Raw genomic sequence first — 13,757 nt, 5'->3', positions numbered from 1 at the left:
AAACCCTAGAAACTTTAATAAAGTACCAAACAGAAGTCAAAGAACTGAGGAATACAATAATTAAACTGAAAAATGCAGTGGGGGTTCAACAACAGACTGGATGAAAGAGAAGAACAGATCAAGGAGCTGGAAGACAAAGCATTAGAACTCACCAAGACAGAGCAGCAAAAATGAAATAAAGAATTTTGAAAAAGTGAAGATAACTTAAGAGACCAAAAGAACACCATTCAAATTGTCCTAGAAGGAGAAGAGAGACTTAAAGGGGCAGAAAACTTATTTGAAGAAATACTGGCTGAAAATTCCTCTAACCAAGAGAAAGAAACAGACATCCAAGTCCAGGAATCCTAGAGAGTTCCAAATTTGATGAACACAAAGGGATCCAAACCAAGACACATAATAATTACAATGTCAAAAGTTAAAGATAAAAAGAGAATCTTAAAAGCAGCAAGAGAAAAGCAACTTGTTATGTACCAGGAAAGGCTGTAAGCAGATTTTTCAGCAGAAACTTTACAGGCCAGAAGAGAGTGGCATGACATATTCAAAGTGCTGAAAGGAAAACAACAACAAGAACTTCCAACCAAGAATACCTGGTAAGGTTATCATTCAGAATTGGAGAGATGAAGAGTTTTTCAGATAACCAAAACCTAAAGGAGTCCATCACCACTAAACTGGCCCTACAAGGAATGTTAAAGGGACTTCTTGAAGCTGAAAAGAAATGGCACTAATTAACAACAAGAAAATATATGAAAATAAAAATCTCACTGGGAAAGGTAAATAGGTAGTAAGGGTAGTGGGTAAATAACTTATAAAGCTAGTATGAAGGTTAAAAAACAAAAAGTAAAATTAAAACTACAATAGTTAAGGGGTACATAGAATAAAAAGTGGTAAAATCTAAAACATAAAACACGGGTGGGGGATTAAAAAAAATGTAGAGTTTGGAATTTGCTACCATCCTAAAATATACACATAGGATGTATATGTCAACTTCATGGTAACCACACAGCAAAAACTTATAGTAAGTATACAGAGGAAAATGAGAAAGAAATATAAACATAACACTAAAAGAGAAGGGAAGGGAAGGGAAGGGGCTACAAAAACAGCCTGAAAACAATTAATAAAATGGCAATAAGTACATTCCTATCAATAATTACTTTAAATGTAAATGGACTACATAATCCAAGTAAAAGACACACAGTGTTGGATGGATTAATAAATAAGACTCATCTATAGACTGTTTATAGGAGACTCACTTCAGAAGTAAGGACACACACAGACTGAAAGTAAAGGGATGGAAAAAGATATTACATCCAAATGGAAAAAAGAGAAAGCTGGTATAGCTATACTCCTATTAGACGAAATAGATTTTAAAACAGATTGTAATGAAAGACAAAGAAAGGCATTACATAATAATAAAGAGGTCAATCCAGCAAGAAGATATAACGTTTATAAATATATATGCTCCCAACATAGGAGCACCAAAATAAATAAAGCAAATATTAACAGACATAAAGGGGGGGGCATCAAAAGCAATACAGTAATAACAGCGGACTTCAACACCTGACTAGCATCAGTGGATAAATCATCCAGACAGAAAAATCAATAAGAAAACACTGGCCTTAACATATTAAATTAGGACTACTTAATAGATATATACAGAACATCCCATTCAAAAGCAACAGAATAGGGCCACCCAGGTGATTCAGTTAAGTGTCTGACTCTTGATTTTGGCTCAAATCATAATCTCAGGGTCATGAGATTGACCCCACATCGGGCTCTGCACTGAGTGTGGAGCCTACTTAAGATTCTCTCTCTCTCTCTCTCCCTCTAACTCTGCCCCTCCCCCACTTGTGTGTGCACACTTTCCCCCTCTCTCTCTGAAACAAATAAATAAAAAGCAACAAAATACACATCCCTTTCAGGTGCACATGGGCCATTTCCCAGGAGAGATCATATGTTAGGCCACAAAACAAGTCTGAACAAATTCAAAAAGAAATCTTTTCAAGCATCTGTTCTGACTACAATGGTATGAAATAAAAATCAACTAAAGAAGAAAACTGGAATAAAACACAAATGTGTGAAGATTAAACAACATGCTACTGAACAACCACTGGGTCATCAATGAAATCAAAGAATAAATTAAAAAAAATTCCTAGAGACAAACGAAAGCAGAAATATGGCATACCAAATTTATGAGATGCAGCAAAAGCTGTTCTTGAAAGAAGTTCCTAGCAATACAGGCCTGCCTCAAGAAACAAGAAAAATCTCAAATAAACAATTTAACATTACACCTCAAGGAACTAGAAAAGGAACAAATGAAGCCCAACATTAGTAGAAGGAAGGAAATAGTAAAGATCAGATTGGAAATAAGTGAAATAGAGACAAACAACAAAAACAATAGAAAAGATCAATGAAAGTAAGAGTTGGTTCTTTGAAAAGATAAACAAAATTGTCAAATCTTTAGCTAGATATGACAAGAAAAATAAAGAGAGGGTTCAAATAAATAAAACCAAAAATTAAAGAAAAGTTGCAACTGATACCAACAGAAAAACAAAGTTTTATGAGACTACTATGAATATATACCAACAAACTGGACAACACATTGGACAACCTAGAAGAAATGAATAAATTCTAGAAACATAAGTCTCCCATGAGAATCAAGAAGAAATAGAAAATCTGAAGGCCAATTACAAGTAAGAAGAGTGAATCAGAAATAAAATCCTTCCAATAAATAAAAGTCCAGGACCAGACGGCTTTACTCGTGAATTCTACCAAACATTCAAAAAAAAAAAAAGTTTTAATATCTTTTCTTTTCAAACTCTTCTAAAAAACTGAAAAAAAAAAAACAAAAAACAGGGAACATCTCCACATTAATTTTGTGAGTCCAGCATTAACATGATACACAAACAAGACAAGATACCACAAAAAAAGAAAATAAAATTATGGGCCAGTATCCCCGATGAACATAGGTGCAAAAATCCTCAACAAACTAGTAGCAAACCAAATTCAACAATACATTAAAGGGATCATACACCAACAATGATCAAGTGGCATTTATCCACAGGGATAGCAAGGATGGTCCAACATCTGCAAATCAACCATGATACACCACATTAACAATATTAAAGATGGAAATCAAATGATCATCTTAATACATGCAGAAAATACCTTTGATAAAATTCCACATCAATTTCAGAGAAAAACTCTCAACAAAGTGGATATAGAGGGACTGCTCCTCAGTATAATAAAGACTATCTATGACAAATCCACAGTCATAGTATGCTCAATGGTAAAACGCTGAAAGCTTTTCCTCTAAGATCAGGAATAAGACAAGGATGTCCACTCTCTTTATTTTTATTCTGCACAGCATTTTAGTCCTAGCCATAGCAATTAGGCAAGAAAAATAAAAGGCATACATATTGGAAAGGATAGGGTAAAACTGTCCTTAACAGCAGGTGGCATAATACTATATATAAATAAAACCCAAAAGGCCCTACTAAAAAGCTGTTAGAACAAATGAATTCAGTAAAGTTGCATGACACAAATTAATATACAAAAGAATCTGTTATGTTTTTATACACTAATAATGAACTATCAAAAAGTGAAATCAAGACAACAATCCCATTTACAATTGCATCAAAAATAATAAAATATGTAGGAATAAGTTTAACCAAGGAAATGAAACACCTCTACACTGAAAACTATAAAACATCAATGAAAGAAATTGAAGAAGACACAAATAAATGGAAAGATATTCTGTTTATGGATTGGAAAAATTAATATTGTTAAAATGTTCATACTACCCAAAGCAATCTACAGATTCAATGTAATTTTTTATCAAAATTCCAATGTCATTTTTCAAACAACTAGAATGAATAATTCTAAAATTTGTATGGAATCACAAAAGACCCCAAAGACCCAAAGCAATCTTGAGAATGAATAAAAATGTTGGAGGTATCACTTTCTTGGATGTTAAACTATACTACAAAGGTATAAAACAAACAAACAAACAAAAAACAAAGTTATAGAAATCAAAACACTATGGTATTGGCATAAAAACAGGTAGAACAGAAGAAAGAGCTCAGAAATAAAATCATGCATATATGGCCAATTAATCAATGACAAAGGAGGCAAGAATATACAAAGGGGAAAGGACAGTCTCTTCAATAAGGGTGTTAGGAAAACTGGACAGTTACATGCCAAAGAATGAAACTAGACCATCATCTTACAGCATACAAAAAATTAACTGAAAATGGATTAAAGACTTGAATGTAAGACCTGAAATCATAAAACTCCTGGAAGAACATAGACAGTAAGCTCCTTGACATTAGTCTGAGCAGTGTGTTTTGTTTCTGTTTTTGTTTTTGTTTGTTTATTTGTGAGTTTTTTTTTTTTTTGAATCTGACTCCAAAGATAAGGGCAACAAAGGCAAAAATAAACAAAGGAGATTACATCAAACTAAAAAGCTTTTGCACAGTGAAAGAAACCATCAAAAAATAAAAAAAGCAACCTACCCAGTGGAAAAAGATATTTGCAAATGATATTTGATTAGGGATAATATCCAAAATATATAAAAAACCCAATTAATAAAAAAAATTGATTAAAAAATAGGCATAAGATCTGAATAGATATTCTTTCTAAATAAGACATACAGATAGCTAACAGGCACATTAAAAGATGCTGAATGTCACCAATCATCAGGGAAATGCAAATCAAAACCACAATGGGATACCACCTTACACTTGTCAGAATGGCTGTTATAAAAAAGACAAGAAATAACAACTGTTAATGAAGACGTAGAGGAAAAATGAGCCCTTGTGCACTGCTGGCAGGACTGTAAATTGATAAATACTGCAGGATTTCACTTAAAGGTGGAATCTAAAAAACAATAGAAAACAAAACCCAGATTTATAGATACAGAAAAAGGATTGGTAGTTGCACAGCAGAGGGGTGGCACAAAATGCGTGAAGAGAATTAAGAAGTACAAACTTCCAAGTATAAAATAAGTAAGTCATTAGATGTAATATACAGCATGGGGAATATAGTCAATAATATTGTCTTAAGGGATGCCTGGGTGGCTCAGCTGGTTAAGCCTCTGCCTTCAGCTCAGGTCATGATCCCAGGGTCCTGGGATTGAGTCCCACATCGGGCTCCTTGCTCAGCGGGGAGTCTGTTTCTCCCTCTGCCTGCTGCTCCCCCTGCTTGTGCTCTCCCTCTCTGCCAAAATAAATAAATAAAATCTTTTAAAAAATAATAATATTGTCTTAATTTTGTATGGTGATGGATTGTAACTAGAGTTATTGAAGTGACCATTTTGCATTGTATACAAAGGTCCAATCACTATGTTGTATACCTAAAATAATGTAATATTGTAGGTCAATTATATTTCAATAAAAGAAAAGTAGGTAGCAATTTTATGTAGAATAAGAGTGAAGATTTTGATGTTTTAATAATATTGAAAGCTACAGTCTCTCACTATACTTTAAATATTTGGGATGATGGAAAGTAGAAGAAAGAAAGATGAATGGGTGATGAAGAGAAATAAAAAGAAAGCTTAGCATCTCAAAGAAGGCAGGCAAGTAGAAACAATCTAAGTCAAGTCAAAAGAAAAATAGACCTTGAATAAAACCACAATTTTCTTCAAGCACAAATAATCAGTAGGAACCTCATAATCCTAATAATGTGTAAATATGATCATATGTGTTTATGAAAGCAAACACCAAGGCTGGCTCATAAGTGTCTTCTGTGGTTAGATCGGCAGAGAGAGAACAAGAATTTTTTTTTTTTTTTCTCATTTAGGACAAGAGAGAAGTTCATAAAGCACAATTAAGTACCATTTCCATCTAGGCATTTGGACGAGATTGATGGATTCTCAGAAAGTGGAAAGTGTTGGTCTTTCTCCCTCAAAGAATGATGGGTAAGATAAAATGGATCTAAACCGTGTATCATCAAGGACAAGCCATTTTCTCTATATCCTCTTGGAAATCGAATCATATGCAGGATTTTATGTAGGGATTACTGGTTTGAATAAGAACATCACAAAATGAAAAATGGCAGAAACTGTCAAGGGTCTTTCAAAAACTTAACTTGTCAGAAAAGTTGGCTACCCTTTCTAGAAAGTTGGGCTACCTTGTCCAAAAAAACACATATATTACATATGCTTCAATAGCGTTTTTTCCCCTCAAAGTGTTTATCTTTAAGAAACCATCTCTCTATTTTGATGAGATAAAGGGGCTTCTGGCTGTAGTATAGGAAGGGAGAGAGGAAGAGAGAAAACCCTACCACATGTTGAATTACTTTGTGCTTAATTTCAAATCAGCCATTTCAATGTGAATGTGATAGAGAGTTCCAGGAGGGCATTTTACTATAAGCTAATGAAATGAGAGACAGGGGAGCAGAAGACATGGCAGGAAGGCACAGAGCCCAGTTCTAGGGCTCATTCTGTTTCTGCCATACAGGTTTTGTAATTAAGGGTCAACAATCACTCTTATGGGCGCCTGGGTGGCTCAGTTGGTTAGGCGACTGCCTTCGGCTCGGGTCATGATCCTGGAGTCCTGGGATCGAGTCCCGCATCGGGCTCCCTGCTCAGCAGGGAGTCTGCTTCTCCCTCTGACCCTCTCCCCTCTCACGTGCTCTCTCTCTCTCACTCTCTCTCTCAAATAAATAAATAAAATCTTTTAAAAAAATCACTCTTATAATTGCAAAATATTTAAGATCTATCTAGATCTAACATTGTTGTGTACTAAAAAAAAAAAAAAAAAAATGGTCTTTGTCTCAGGTTCCCAGCACAGAGCTTCTGAAACCCTTGAATTTCCATAGTAAAGTGTTTGTTACTCATGAGCCCCTTGGTTCACAAATGAGACTACACTAATGAAACTTACAGTGGGCCCCCAGATAGTTACAGCCTGGGGCCCGGTCACCAGACAGACCAACCTCTTGATCAGAGTTGGACTTTGAGCCAGCCTGAACTCTGGAGAGGTGAATGAAGCTAGAAACTGAGTTGAACATGTGGCCAATGATTTAATCAGTTATGCCTGTGTAATGAAACTCCAAGACAGCCTCTGGAGACAGGCTTGATGGAGCTTCCTGGTTAGTGATGCACTGATGTGCTAGGAGGGTGACCTGCCCTAATTTCATGAGGGGAAGCATGGAAGCTCTGAGTTTTGAGCCCTCCCAAATCTCACCCTATATATCTCTTCATTTGGCTGGTCCTGATTTTTATCCTTTACAAAAAAATTCTAAGTACAGCACTTTCCTGAGTTCTATGTGGTATTATAGTAAATTATTGAATCTAGGGGTATCATAAAAGCCCCTGAATTTGAAGGCACTCTGTTGGAAGTGCCAGTGGCCTGGAGACTCCCAACATGCAGCTGGCATCTGAAGTGAGGGCAAGTTCTGATGGGAACCATATCCTTAAACCTGTGGAGTTTCACACTAACTCTGACTTTTTAGTTCCAGAATTGAATTGCAGTATACCAGTCGATGTCAGAATAAATATTATTTGCTTGTGTGAGATCAGAAATAACTAATGCTAAAAGGAACTTGGGGTGGGGAAGGAGGAAAAGATGGCAGAGGAGTAGGGTACCCTGTTCCAACCATTCCCCTGAATGGATCTGGATATCTACCAGACCACTCTGAACACCCATGAAATCAGCCTGAGATGAAAGAAGATAGATCTGGATCTCTACAAACAGAACATCGCAGGGGGTTGGTTTCAAGTTATGAAGCAGGGAGCCATGATTCTGCAGGCAGATATCTGAAGATAAACAGAAGGGGGATGGAGCCGTCAGGATCCTGCACCGCTGGTGGGAGATAGTTTCCTGCACTGGGGACAGGGCACCGACTCACAGTAGCAGTGGGGAAGGGACTTTAGGGCAGCCCCCTGGACTGAAACCTGGAGTGGTGGGCTGTGCATGCAAACTAGGGGCAGCTGGCAGTTTTAGAAGCACAAAGGGCAGAGATGTGCCCAACCTGGAAGCTGAGGGGCACACAACCTGGGATGCTGCAGTTTTTAGCAGCACAGACAGAAAAGGAGAGTGTGGCCTGGAGAGCTCACTGAAGAACAGACTGTGATCTCTCTGCTCTGAGGCAGAGGGTTGGAAATAATCTCTTCTGCTCTGACTCTCAGAAGAGACATGGAAATCCACCAGGGAAAGCTGCCAGAAAACAAAATCCCCCAAAAAACGGTTTTCACTGAGCCCATACCCCCCACACCCCCCGCACAGGGGGCAGGGCAACTCTGCCCAAATAGGGTTGCCCAAGTAACACCATGGCAGGACCCTCCCCTAGAAGACAGGCTGGGAGAACAAGAGGCCAACAACCTTAAGGTCCCTATAAAACAGGTGCCTCTTGCTTGGGTTGTGGTCAATAATTTGTACTCTGTACATTCCCTCAATAGAGTACAATAACTTGTTCCCCCTCAATAGAATGACTAGGAGGAGGAAACCCCAAAATAGGAAAGACTCAGAGACTGTGACTTATGCCACAGATTTACAAATGGATACAGATATAACCAAGATGTTGGAAATGGACTTCAGGGTAACAGTTATGAAGACAATAGCTAGAATGGAGAAATCGATTAATGGCAACATAGAGTCTCTAAGGGCAGAAATGAAAGCTGAACTGGCAGAACTTAAAAATGCTATCAATAAGATCCAATCTAATCTAGATAATCTAACAGCTAAGGTAAGCGAGCCAGAAGAATGAATCATTGATCCAGAAGACCAACTGATAGAAAAGAAGGAAAAAGAAGAGGCCAGGGAGAAACAACTCAAAATCCATGAAAACAGAATCAGAGAAATAAGTGACACCATGAAAAGTTCCAATGTCAGAATTATTGGGATCCCTGAGGTGGAGAGAGAGAGAGGACTAGAAGATATATTTGAGTAAATCATACCTGAGAACTTCCCTAATCTGAGGAATGAAACAAACATTCGTGTCCTAGAGGCAGAGAAGACCCCTCCCAATATCAAGGAAATAGAAACAATTTTTAGAAATTATTATCAACAATTATCTAACTATATACCAATAAATTAAGCAGCCTGGAAGAAATGGATGCTTTCCTGGAAACCTATAAACTACCAAGACTGAAACAGGAAGAAATTGACAACCTGAATGGGCCAATTAACCAGTAACGAGATTGAAGCAGTGATCAAAAACCTCCCAAAAAACAAGAATCCAGGGTCTGATAGATTCCATGGGGAATTCTACCAAACATTCAAAGAAGAAATAATACCTATTCTCCTGAAGCTGTTTCAAAAAATAGAAACAGAAGGAACGCTTCCAGACTCATTCTATGAGGCCAGCATTACCTTAATCCCCAAACCAGACAAAGACCCCATCAAAAAGGAGAATTTCAGATCGATATCCCTGATGAATATGGATTCCAAAATTCTCAACAAAATCCTAGTTAATAGGATACAATACACTACAAGGATCATCCACTACAACCAAGTGGGATTTATTCCCCGGATACAAGGGTGGTTCAACATTCACAAATCAATCAATGTGATAGAACACATTAATAAGAGGAGAGAGAAGAACCATATGGTCTTCTTAATTGATGCAGAAAAAGCATTTGACAAAATACAGCATCCTTTCCTGATTAAAACTCTTCACAGTATAGGGATAGAGGGGGCGTTCCTCAAGTTCATAAAATCCATCTATGAAAAACCCACACCGAATATGATCCTCAATGGGGCAAAGCTGAGAGCCTTTCCCTTAAGATCAGGAACACAACAAGGATGCCCACTCTCTCCACTATTGTTCAACATAGTACTAGAAGTCTTAGCTACTCAATTAGACAACAAAAAGAAATAAAATGTATTCATATTGGCAAAGAAGAAGTCTAATCCTTTCTCTTCGCAGATGACATGATACTTTATGTGGAAAATCCAAAAGACTCCACCCCCAAATTACTAGAACTCATACAACAATTCAGTAATGTGGCAGGATACAAAATCAATGCACAGAAATCAGTTGCTTTCTTATACACTAACAATGCAACTGTAGAAAAAGAAATTAGAGAAACGATACCATTTACAATAGCACCAAAACCTGTAAGATACCTCGGACTAAACCAACCCAAAGAGGTAAAGGATCTATACTCTAGGAACTACAGAACATTCATGAAAGAAATTGAAGAAGACACAAAAAGATAGAAAAACATTCCATGCTCATGGATCAGAAGAATAAACATTGTTAAAATATCTATGCTACCCAGAGCAATCTATACCTTCAACACCATCCCGACCAAAATTCCAATGACATTTTTCAAAGTGCTGGAACAAACAATCCTAAATTTATATGGAATCAGAAAAGACCCCAAATCGCCAAGGAAATGTTGAAAAAGAAAAACAAAGCTGTGGGACCACGTTGCCCGATTTCAAGTTTTGTTACAAAGCAGTGATCATCAAGACAGCATAGTACTGGCACACAAACAGACATATAGACCAATGCAACAGAATAGAGAGCCCAGATATGGACCCACAACTCTATGGTCAAATAATCTTCAACAAAGCAGGAAAAAATATGCAATGGAAAAAAGACAGTCTCTTCAATAATTGGTGCTGGGAAAATTGGACAGCTATATACAGAAGAATGAAACTTGACCATACACAAAGATAAACTCAAAATGGATGAAAGACCTCAATGTGAGACAGGAATCCACCAAAATCCTAGAGGAGAACGAAGGTGGTAACCTCTTTGACATCGGCCACAGCAACTTCTTTCAAAATACATCTCCAAAGGCAAGTGAAACAAAAGCAAAAATGAACTTTTGGGACTTCATCAAGATAAAAAGTTCAGCACAGCAAAGGAAACAGTGAGCAAAACAAAGAGGCAACCCACAGAATGGGAGAAAATATTTGCAAATGACTACACAAAGGGCTGATACCCAAGATCATAAAGAACTTCTCAAATTCAACACCCAAAAAACAATCAAGTAAAAAAATGGGCAGAAGACATGAACAGACACTTCTCAAAAGAAGGCATACAAATGGCTAACAGACATATGAAAAAATGTTCATCATCATTAGCCATCAGGGAAATTCAAATCAAAACCACATTGAGATAACACCTCACACCAGTTAGAATGGCAAAAATTGACAAGGCAAGAAACAACAAATGTTGGAGAGGTTGTGGAGAAAGGGGAACCCTCTTACACTGTTGGTGGGAATGCAAGTTGGTACAGCCACTTTGGAAAACAGTGTGGAGGTGCCTCAAAAAATTAAAAATAGAGCTTGCAATGACCCAGCAATTGTGCTACTGGGTATTTACCCCAAAGACACAGATGTAGTGAAAAGAAGGGCCATATGCACCCCAATGTTCACAGCAGCAATGTCTGCAATAGCCAAACTGTGGAAGGAGATGAGATGTCCTTCATTAGATGAATGGATAAAGATGTGGTTCATATATACAATGGAATATTACTCAGCCATCAGAAAGCATGAATACCCAACTTTTACATCAACATGGATGGGACTGGAGGAGATTATGTTAAGTGAAATAAGTCAAGCAGAGAAAGTCAATTATCACATGGTTTCACTTATTTGTGGAACCTAAGGAATAGCATGGAGGACATTAGGAGAAGGAAGGGAAAAATGAAGGGGGGGAATCGGAGGGAGAGATGAACCATGAGAGACTATGGACTCCAAGAAACAAACTGAGGGTTCTAGAGGGGAGGGGGGTTGGGGGGAATGAGTTAGCCCGGTGATGGGTATTAAGGAGGGCACGTACTGGGTGTTATACGAAAACAATGAATCGTGGATCACTACGTCAAAAAACTAATGACGTATTGTATGGTGACTAACATAGCATAATAAAATTAAATTAAATTAAAAAAAACTAATGCTAAAAGGAACTGGGAACCATTTTTTCATGTAACCTTTAGCACATATGTTGAAGGGGCACTTTTGTTGATTGATATAAGACTGGTAAATCCTCACAAATTTGGGTTAAAGACATGACTACTGATGAATTTGGTGGTTTCTCTGACCTTAAGTGAACTGTAAGGGAAAAGAGTACCATGGCACCTTTATAATCTTGCTGCTCTTTGAGTCCTTAAAATGATTACTTGTGTAAGTACAAGCATTAGAAATATGTTCAGCAGATTCTGGGTCAAGGTTGTCTAGTAAAGAATCTCATTTGTATCTCACAGAGATTCTACAGCCTATAACATGAAACCACACTTGATACCTGATGACCACTTCCATTTTCTACCGCATATAAAAACTGCTGAATCATATTCCAAATTCACAAGATTTCATTCTCATTCTGCCCATAGCCTGTGGGTGGAGGAAGGGAAACAGGTGGGGACAGGGGTGGTCATGGTATTAGGTTTCTGGTCTCATGCTACCTGCTTCTCAAAAGGCTCGTACATCAAACAGTAGTGAGTGATGAGAGACAAAAAAGCGCCATCAGGTCTCTCTCTTTTATAGAGGAGTTTAGACTTTCAACATGATGAATTCTCTTTGATAAAAGAATAAAGAGATGCATTGTCTCTAGAGGAAGATGCTGGGGTTTCCATCGTCTTCACAACAGGCTAAGTGCCAGCTAACCATACCTCCTGTCTCCTCCTTGTTTTGTCTCTTCCACATAATAAAATGAAAGACACAGATGTCCAGTTCTACTCAAATATTTTCTTTTAAACTACAGAGATAGACTGCTACCTCCCTCCATTTGAAGGACTGAACTTTTGTAAGAAAAGAAATAACAAAAAAGACAGTTTTGTTAGAAGCTGCTGAATAATGAGGCCATGAGATATGAACAGGACATGTGACCCTTTAAACATCATCAGAAGTATCAGTGCTGTAGCCATTCAGCCATATGCCCAAAGGAGCAGACACCAGATCCTTTGGCTATACCTTGTTCTTTCTTTCTCCCTCTTCCTCTAAAGTTTTAATTAAATATATAATATTTAAGTGATATCAGGACTATGAGAAAATTAAATCCTTGGTCAGTTAGTATTAGCTTTTATTCAGTGAGAAAATGAGTTTCCCTGACTGCCCCTGGATCCAGCAGGGACTGCATGTGAGTGTTTCACAGGGAAATTGTTTGTATCCTAAGGGCTGAATTATCCTTGCAATCTCAGTTAGTGTCACTTTAAGACTAAATGCATCCTAAAAATGGAAATTTAGAATTTGGGCAGTCTGAGAGCCTTTCACTCAACAAGTACAGCTATTGTTTGGAAAATTTACCCATTACATTTTTCCAGTTCTTCTTTCAGCTTTTTTCTGTGCAGAGGACTACACTTCTAGATACATGCAGACAAATTCACACATCACATCCAGCCAAGGTGTAGTAAACTACATTCACACTCTACTCCTTTACCCATTAACTTTCAAAACATTCACAATATTTGTGAAGTCACAGTTCCTAGATTCTTGTTTACACCAGAAAACCCCAATCCCCGGCCTGTATACATATTAAAACTTATGACTGCATCAGTTTATTGGGTGACAAATTAAATTGACTGTGACTAAAAATATGTCAGAGTATATGATGGAAATTCACAGCTCAGATTCAGATTCTAGAGAGTGGCCACGGAGTCTCTACATATGCCAGTTAGAAGCTATCTCTACATCCCCTCCGGTCTCTGTACAAGATATGTGCACCTTCTCTGGATAGCATCTATGTTGATGATTGGGAGTCAGTGAAATAGATATGACATCTGTTTTTAGTCTTCAGTTTTGCTCAGACACAAATTAATGCACGAAGACATTGACCATTCCTTAGTTTCCACCCTGAGCATATCTCTTTTC

This window comes from Zalophus californianus, chromosome 1 (genome assembly GCF_009762305.2).
Source record: "Zalophus californianus isolate mZalCal1 chromosome 1, mZalCal1.pri.v2, whole genome shotgun sequence".
NCBI classification, from domain to species: Eukaryota; Metazoa; Chordata; class Mammalia; order Carnivora; family Otariidae; genus Zalophus; species Zalophus californianus.
Note: the sequence above shows the minus strand (reverse complement) of the source record.